General features: G+C 43.1%; 1 pseudogene; it reads left to right on the top strand.

Annotated features, from left to right (window-relative positions):
• Positions 1 to 2728: 2728 nt before the first annotated feature.
• On the top strand, positions 2729 to 8643 carry LOC147605405 (uncharacterized; annotated as a pseudogene).
• The last annotated feature ends 1383 nt before the right edge of the window (positions 8644 to 10026 follow it).

Here is a 10026-nt window from a genome sequence, read left to right as displayed (position 1 = left end):
CAAGTAGGTCCATGGGGTTGTTCTCCCCCCATTTCAAAGTTTCATCCTCCCCATTTCAAACAAGTTTGATGATATGTTGCCACCCACTCTTTTTTGCATAGTGCCCAAGGGTTCTCCTATGTGAAAAAGAGCAGGCTTACGTGTAGGACATCACACCCATCCAGGTTTTGATGGGGCTTAAAGTTTTCTAGTGGATCCATAGGTCTGTTCTCCCCCTACTCACAAACTTTCATTTCCATTAAATTATGCCAAATGGGTGTGATGATGTGTTGCCACCTCTTGCTCCTTTTTGCGAGTAATCCAAGGAGTCTCATAAGGAAACATTAGCAAGTTTTTGTAGGACAACACACCCATTTGATGGGTTAAAACTTTACAAGTGGGTCCATGGGGCTTCTCTTCCCCACTTACAAATTTTCATTCCCCATCAGGGTGGGTGTGACGGCGGTGTGTTACCACTTGCTCTTTTTTGCATATGGCCCAAGGGGTCCTCTATGCAAAAAAGAACAGGTTTGGGTAGGACATCACACCCATCTATGTCTGATGGGCATGAAACTTTGTAAGTGTGTCCATGGGGTTGTTCTCCCAATGTTAGTAAAGTTCCATCCCCATGGTGAATGGGTGTGATGATGTATTTCCACCCGCTATTTTTTGCATTGTGCCCAAGGGGTACCCTATGCAAAAAAGAACATGTTTATGTAGGACATCACACCCATCCAGCTTTTGATGGGGTTTAAAGTTTGCAAATGGAACCATATGTCTTCTCTCCCCTTACTCATCACAAACTTTCATTCCCATTAGATGATGCCATATGGGTGTGATGGTCTTGCCATGGCCTAGTATTTTTTGCAAGTGGCCCAAGGGGTCTTGTATGGAAAAATGAGCAGGTTTGGGTAGGATATCACACGCATCTTGCATTTGATGGGGGTCTCGTATGGAAAAACAAGTAGGTTTGGGTAGGATATCACACGCATCCTACATCTGATGGGGGTAAAACTTTGCAAGTGGGTCCATGGGGCTACTCTCCCCCACTTGCAAAGTTTTATCCCCATCGGGATGTGTGCCACCTGCTCTTTTCTTAATATGGACCAAGGGGTCCCCTATGTAAAAAAGAGCAAGTTTGGATACATCACACCTATCTAGCATTCGACGAGGGTGAAGCTTTACAAGTGGGTCCGTGGGTCTACTCTCCTACCATTTAAAAAGTTTTACCCCCATTTGGGTATGCCAAACAAGTGTGACGATGTGCTGCCACCTACTGTTTTTTGCATATAGACCAAGGGGTCCCATATGCAAAAAAGAGTGGGTAGGACATCACACCTATATAATGTTTGATGGAGGTGAAACTTTTCAAAGGGGTCCACGGGACTACTGTCCCTACACTTGCAAAGTCTCATCCCTATTAGAGATGCTGAATGGGTGTAATGGTGTGTTTCTACCTACTCTTTTTTGTATAGTGCCCAAGGGGTTCTGTATGCAAAAAAGAACAGGTTTGGGTATGACATCACACCCATCCACGGGTATCCTAAAGGGGATGAAACTTTACAACTGGGTCCATGGGGCTCCTCTTAGCCCTACTTACAAAGTTGCCTCCCTATCAAGCTGGATGGGTGTGATGGTGTGTTGCCACCTGCTCTTTTTTGTATATGGCCCAAAGGGTCCTGTATGCAAAAAAGATCGGGTTTGCATAGGACATCACACCCATTTGGTTTTCCATTGGGCTAAATGTCATGGGACCCTTTTGTACTTCTTGAAGAAATCATTTAAAAACTCACAAATTACATCAAAATTGAAACAAAGAATTAAATTAAATTGAAAACTAAATAACATAGCATAATACAAGGTAAGAGAAATAGAATAACATCACCCATCAAGAGTGAAAAAGGATAGAGAATACCACACAGAAGATAAGATTGGGTGCAATCTCCCCCCTCAAGTGTGTAGCTCCACTTCCCCCCACGACTTGAGTATTTTGAGAATTGTATTCATAAATATAGCCCAAGGAGCTAAGAATAGATGTGCTAACAAATTGGGCTTGCTTTTCCCACGTTAGGGGTTTTGCTTTACATATTATTAACTATATGAAATCTCCTAAGGTTTTTACATATAGAAACCTTTGCCCAAATATAATTTCTAATGGGCCTTGTTACATAAAATAACTTTTTGCACATTTGCACATATAATAATATTGTGCACATTCCATTAAGTTGAATCCTGTACAAATTAAATTAAGTATATTTTTCTATGATTACTAATAAATGATCAAAAATATGATAGAATATATACCTTTAACACTAAAACTTTTCAAATAGATCCACAGGGATTCTCTCTCCAGATTTACAAAGTTTCATCCCCCGGATGTGTGTAATGGTGTGTTGCCATGTGGCTCTTTTTTGTACATGGCCCTAGGGGTCTCGTACCTAAAAAAGGAAGGTTTGGGTGAGACATCACACAAATCTAGCATGTGATGGGGAAGAAACTTTGTAAGTAGGTCCATAGGGTTTCTCTCCCCTCACAAAGTTTCATTCCCAGTAGATGTCGAATGGTGGGTGTGATGGTGTGTTGCCACCGCCCGCTTGTTTTTTGTATAAAGTGTCCAAGGGATACCCTATATATAAAAAAGAGTGAGTTTGGGTAGGAAATCACACCCATCTGACGTTCAAACTATGAAAGTGGTTCCATAGGGCTTCTCTCCTCCCACTTGCAAAATTTCATCACTATTTAACACTAAATGGGTGTGACGGTGTGTTGCCACCCGAGGTTTTTTGCCACTGGATGGCTACTACGACGGTGTGTTTTTGCCACTGGATCTTTTTTGCCACTGGATGGCTACTACGATGGTGTGTTTTTGCCACCTAATATATTTTGCATACTGCCCAAGGCGTCTCTCACAAAAAAAGAGTAGGTTTAGGTAGGATATCATCCTAAAACATGATGGGGGTGGAAATTTTCAAGTGGGTCCATTTGGCTATTTATCTCCCACCCACAAAGTTTCATCCCCATCGGATGACAAATGTGTTACCACCCGCTCTTTTTTGTGAGTGGCCTAAGGGGTCCCACATACAAAAAAGAGCATGTTTGGGTACAACATCACACCCATCCGATTTTTGAGGTGAACTTTGCAAGTGGGTCCATGGGGCTTCTTTCCTCCCACTTGTAAAGTTTCATCCCCATCAGATGTGGGATGGGTGTGATGGTGTGTTCCCAACTGCTCTTTTTTGCATATGGAAAAAAGGGTCCCGTATGGGTAAGACATTACACCTATCCACCAGTGTCCCTGTTGATGGGTATGGGGTGAAACTTTTCAAGTCATTCCATGGGTCTACCACACTTGAAAAGTTTCATCCCCATCAGGACGGAATATGAGTTAAATGGTAGGGGCATGTCGTGGTAGAGGTTGGAACGGGCGTGTCTTTTGTTTGGTGTATAGGTGTGGTAGTTGAGGTTGAGGTTGGAACGGCCTTGGCATTTGGAGCTAAGGTTGGAATGTTCGTGGTGGCAACGCTGAATGATGAGAATGGTATGCCCGTGGCAAAAGTTAAGGTTGGTACGACTATGGCAATGGCAAGATTCTAAATGGTACAGTCATGGAAAAGTTGGTATAGCTGTGGCAAATAGATTTTATTTTTGGGGCACCTGGCAAATAGGTTTTGTACCTATGGGCTATGTAGCTAGCACCCCATTGTAGGTAGGATTGCAAAACGAGGGAGTAGCTGAGAATGGAGACATCAAGGGCTAATTTTTAGTACTCCTTGATAATGATGGGTGGAGGCCGACATCAAGGGTATATCATTGGTATGGACCATGGGCTTCAATTGGGGGAGCAAGGGGTCATCATGAAGTTTTTGTTTCCTTTCTTCGGTGCAGTATTCTTGGCAAAGGTCACTTTGGGCTTCCATTGAAGGGTTGGTAACTACGGAGTGACAAGAGTAGGAAGTTTGTTTCTTAGTGATTTGGGACCCAAATTTGGTGATTTCCCTCATAGTAATGTTGAGCCTGAAGTAGAGGTTTTGGGATTCACCGGGAAGTTGTTGTTGGGCAAGACTTAGGGTGTGAGTGAGGATAGTTTGGCCTTGGGGAGCGTTTGGGCAAACATTTGTCATGTATCCTATGGGCTTGGGGTTATCTAATTGGTTGCATGTGAGAGGGATGAGGAGCTTGGTTTGTTGGTATATGAGTATGGCAAGTGAATCGCCGGGGGATCCACAGAGTGGAAGTACCTTCATAATACCCTTGCATTGTGAGAAGTCTTTTTAAGTAGCCACTATTAAGAGTGCTTGCCCTATGTGCATTTATTAGTATTGTTAGGAGGGTTAGTGTGGTTAGTTTTGTGGGGGGGTCAGCAAAAGTGGTGGTGTTTGAGAGTTCAAAGTCGGCTTTTGCCAACAAGTGGGGTAGTTGAGAGGATATGAGAGGCAGTGGTGTCTCTAGAGGAGGGAGCGGACTCGTTTTGATGAGTGGTATGAATCTGTGTGGATTGATGAGTGGAATTATGGTAGTGATCGGAGGAGTAACTTCATGGCATGAGGGAGCAGTAGCAGGTACGGGTTTTTCATCTGTCATTCGGACTATAACTTGGCTCGAGGCCAATTGTAGGGTATCCATCTTTGCATCCCAATTGATGTTGCACTGATTGTGTCCCATCCAACCCCTTTTGAGACGAATCTCTTCACACATGGTTCTGGCAAGCATCACATAAAACTTCCCTTCCAACAAGGGATTATTGCCGATGTGGAAGGAAGAGCACAATGAGCTACATAAGTGTAAAGCCTTAGGCTTAACCTTGAGTGGAAAAGCCGGAGATTGATATCGAACTTTAAGGGTTGAAGAGCGTACTCACTATCCCACTCTCAAGAGATTGTTCTTGAAATAATACATACATGAGGGTGTGCTTTGGGGAGTAGCATCTCAACTCCAAAAAACTGAACGCGAGGAAGGAGAGTCAGTGAGAGACTTTATTAGTCGACTAAAGAATCTAAATTCTCGCTGTACTCCCAATGAGCGCTTCAATAACAACCAACTTCTTGATAGATTCATCCGAGGATTGCGCCCAGTCTGTGCCATTACCACCGCCAATGCTAGGACCACAACCTCCACATCCGGAGGGTTACCCCCATAAACCAGATGGGTTGTGAGTCACATAGTGCATGTGGGGATTATGAAGAGGATATAGACCCCACTGTTCCATATGGGATTGCTACGTTTGATACGTTTGAAATGACCCCCCAGTACTACATGGAGGATCATTTCGGGCAAGTCAAGCCTGTATATCAAGCGGCTGCTCTCACCACAAGAGGGAAAAACCTTAATACCTTGGCGAGGAGACCACCTCTTCAATGCTACGATTGTGGTGGACCGGATCGTGTAGCGGAGGGCCCTAATAGGCTACAGAAGATTGCTATTCAAATGCAACCAAATCAAGGGAGCACGTCGGGAATGCCGGTACTTACATGTAATTATTGTGGCATAGATCATTTGATTTCTCAATGTCCACATAATCCGAGTGCACCCAAGATTACGCCATTGAATTTGGTTGAGGTCACCAATGAGGCACTAGGAACCACACCTGTTGTACCCACGAATGTAGTCACACGGTCAATGCTTCAAAATCAAAACTACATTCTTGAAGAGAGGGATACTGCATCAATTGCTCGACGAAAGAAAAAGAAAACGCGATGGAAGAGATCGCTTAATGCCACAAGCTCTGAACCTAGTTCAAAGACTAATATAGGGACAGGAGATTAGCCCGTGTATATGAATGATCCTGAAGATGATTCTGATTCAATAGGAACCATGGGGACCAAAGCCACTACTTTAAGGGGGGAGGAACCCACTCGGGAGCTCAACGAAGGAGAATCAAGCGAATACATAAATCACGGGAAACAAAAGGAAACTCCTCCGGCTCCACAACCAAGTCAGCTAATGCCCTCTTAGCTACCCAGACTGACTGAGACTCCCAAACACAAGCCACGTGGGCCAAAAACCCTCAAGAAAAAGATTGGAACTTACACAAACCCAGTAGAGGAGATTGAACGAGTGCAACACTTAAGGGGTTTGGTGGAAGAAACACAAAGAGAACTGGAGCTAGCAGACCCTAGAAGAATCAAAGTTCCTGACATAGTGCTTCCTACACAAGTTCAGCCTCACACGAGCCATAAACCGTTAGCTATACCTAGTATCATTTGGGAAGAAAGTGAGGATAGGACATCAGGAAGTGGGCAGACATCCTTCCTGCTTGAAAGAATGTTTAGTGAGGGAATGCTTGACCCCATCGAAGAGGAAGCGATTACATCTTCACCAGCCCCTAGTCAGGGGCCGATATCTCGGAAAGTACCGTTGAATGTGTCCAAACTAATGGATTTCATGTCCTTTGAAATCAGAACCACGATCATATCCAAGTTATACGGAGCTCTTGAGCTATTCTTAGCTCTTCGGGCGTTTCTCAATGGAGAACTGAAGACGGATAGACCCGACACGCTTCAAGATGAGGAGGAACATTTGGATATACAGCCCAACCTAGATGAAGACTCGGTCGTTGAAATACCTGTTAACAAGTTGGGACAGTAATTTGAAGGTGACGAATCTAATGCAACCCTCTCCATTACTAGTAAGGGATTAACTCTAAAAGGAATCCTTGATGGTGGTGCTGGAGTGAGCATTGTGACTAAAAACTATTGGAAATCTATGGGAAGACCTCACCTAGAAGTCACAAACATAGTGGTTAAGATGGCAAACAAAACTATAGCTAAACCTATTGGAATGCTAAGGGACCTTAAGATCAAGGTTTTGGGATACAAGGTAAGACATACCTTCATTGTAATGGATTTCTCTAAGCATCCTATGTCATATCAAATGATCTTAGGACATCCCTTCATGAGGGAAGCACAAATGGTGCATGACTGATCGAAAAACCATGTCTACTTACAATTCCAGGACTTCGTCATTCGAGTTGATTTTGAGAAGGGTCGCGCGCATCCTTTAGGAAACAGTTATCATCGATAATCGATCGGATACCACTATTCACTCAGCCCCATTAAAGTATTGCTATACATGCAAAAAAGAGACTGATGATGGAAAAGATTCTCCTTACATGGATGTCCTACCGAGCATGACTGAGTCAGATAACGTGGATTGGTTACACCTAGCGGCAACCATAGACACGGGGAAATAGAGGCACAAGTTGGGTAATGCCTGAGGGGCAAGATATGCCACCATTAGTGCCAGTGAACATGATAGGTGTTATGCACTTAACTTCTGATGTGGCAAGAAAGTGGCAAACTCCCTTGACACTGAAAGTAGCGAAGACTCTAACCAATGCGACTTCGAGTATGAATCTAAAGAACATCAACAGCGTGTTAGGCACCAATGAGAGGCCAACTTGGGGATTACGCAAGCATTTTTCGAGGAGGCAGAGGAGGATTCACTAGAATCTGACCCGCTTCTACGATACCCAATTGACCTACTACAGAGTCCTTATGGCGGGGAGGTGCTATATAATGCATTATTGGATACGGGAGCTCAACACAATTTGCTGTCATATGGAGTGTGGTGTTAACTTGGAAAACCACATTTGTCCAAGAGTGCTATCCAAGTTAAGGGTATCAATAAGAAGAAAACCACTGTCTCAGGAATTATGCACACTCCTGTTGCCTATGACAAGGGGACTATAATTCAAAGCTTTTTGGTTATGCCTGTTGTGGTACCATGGAGGGAACTGTAAACTTAGGGTGCAACTAGATGTTAGCCACCAAGTGCAATATTGATTGGGCAACTAGGCGAGTTACAATGCAAAAACCAGCTCTCAGTCTAACCGCTCAAGGTCCCACACCTAAGCCATCAACTCTGGACAAAACACTAGATAACGAAAAATCACAAAGTCAAGTGGCCACACCATCTTTGATTGTTTGCCACCCCTCTTACGCTTCAATGCCAAGAGTGGAAATAGGAAGTGTGATCTCCGAGGCTCCGCTTACTTTACCAAAGAGTACATACAAATGGGTCCCAAAATCTTCGTTAACGGCTACCTCTACTGCTCAATCTCGTTCAGACAAGAAGCCTCGAAGTAGGAAAGCAGCTACCTGCCCGAGAAAAGGCAACATAACATCACGTTGGATTTCTAAAAAATTATTAACAGCCCAATAGTACTACGAAGGGAATGACCACATTTGGGTCCCTAAACATAAGCTGAATCCCTTTACATCGCATGTAAAACCTTGTAAACCAAATGTTGCCACCCCAACGACAATTCAAGACCGTGGTAAGGGAAAGGTAACAGAGTGCTCCACACCACTTTTTCCAAAGCTAGTTTAGATTCCCAAATGATATCGATTGATACCACCTAGCTTAGGAATGGGGGAGCCACATGAAGCTTCTAGCTCCTCATGCCAGGCACACGTTGATATAGAAGTTTCGGCACACTCTACACCTACCCTTGTCAATACCCACCAAGAAACTAATGAGTCTACATCTCCCCTTGTAAAAGTATCGTCGGAAACCATTTCCTCCGTTCGTTCTTGGGAACGTACACTACAACCTCTACAATTTGATGTGGCCACAAGTGTCATAAAAAGCTATCTGCCCACATCACCACCTATAACCCACTCAAAATGGTTCCAAGGGGCTACAACATCATTGCAAAAAATATGATCTATCCAAGGAAGGGGGGAGCATATACTCACGTTTGACATTCTATTGCTTCCTCCCTAACCTTCTCCCCTGACCATGTAACTCCCAAATTCGAGGGAATGTATATATATAGCTTCATACACAAAAAAGAAAAGAAAAGAAACAAAAAATAGTAAAAAGAGCAAGAGCATATTAAGAGGAGAAATATCCGCACACAAAACCTACTGATGCTATATCTGTGTTTGCAGATATGGCAGATGCACGAGCATCACACACTTCATGTATCATCTGTACCTTTCTCAGATATTTCACATGTGCTATCCTGTAATTAAAACTGAATTGGATCATATAGATGTACTAGCCAGAGAGGAAAATGTTGAGGAATTAGAATGGCTAATTTGCCTATTGACCACGACTGACCCCTACTCCATAGAGGACATATCCCCGATAGCCCAAGACTTTCCTTTTCCACAGGATGACTATCCTCGCATAGTTACATTCTTGACGAGTTTATGTGGCTGGGAAAACAAAGAAGATATATCTGACGATGAATGGACGGATGAGACTCATGGCACTACCGAGGCTGATTTTATTTATTTAGATGATGTGGATAGAGGTTTAGCCTTCGGGCTAGAGCTAGAACTCTACAACATCCTCTTACCTTGATCCTCAGTATTAGTGTGGTGACTGGTAGGTAGGTTCGTGTTTTCAAGTTGTTTCTAGTTTTGTGTCCTTAAACGAGTGCTTATTTTTTTCCACTGATGTGCCTCTCGAGGTATAGTGCTTGTTAGTTAATTGTACAGGTTGAAAAGTTTGAGGTGGGTTCGCGTTCAAGTCCTGAGACTGCTGCAATGTTCATACATAAATATCTACATCAAATTGCGGGCATTTCTCATCGAATCAAGGAGATCTCCAAAATACAGATGTAATTCTTCCATGCCCACTCTCTTTCATTTTTACTATTCAATTAATTGCATGAACTATAATGCATGACCACATGGAATTTGTCAAGGCACTACTTAGTTTTTGAAGTTGCCTAACGTGTTAGTGTAAATCATTAATGAGTTTAACCTTTTTTTAGAAATTCTTGGGAATGCATGAAGTCTTTAGTTAACCTGGGAATATGGTTGTCTTAGGTCTAGGGTTAAAACCATCTTAATGTTTGAACAACCTGGCCGTGTGTGTTGACCTCTAAGACATAGCTTTTACCCCTTTGTCGAAAGGATGTAAGAACACATTATAATTCAGGAGAAAAAATCCAAAGAGATAAATAAAATAAAAAGAAAGGCCTACAAAAATGGCAATGTAAGTCTATTATGTGCTTTCATGTCTGCCTATCGCCCTATTGACACTTGGTAGGCGAGGAGTATTCCACTCTAGAGACCGATGCCCAGGGTTGGTAGG

The sequence above is a fragment of the Cibotium barometz genome, chromosome 59 (assembly GCF_041138505.1).
Source record: "Cibotium barometz isolate CiBa-2024 chromosome 59, ASM4113850v1, whole genome shotgun sequence".
NCBI lineage: Eukaryota > Viridiplantae > Streptophyta > Polypodiopsida > Cyatheales > Cibotiaceae > Cibotium > Cibotium barometz.
Note: the sequence above shows the minus strand (reverse complement) of the source record. Positions and strands in the feature narration are given on the sequence as shown.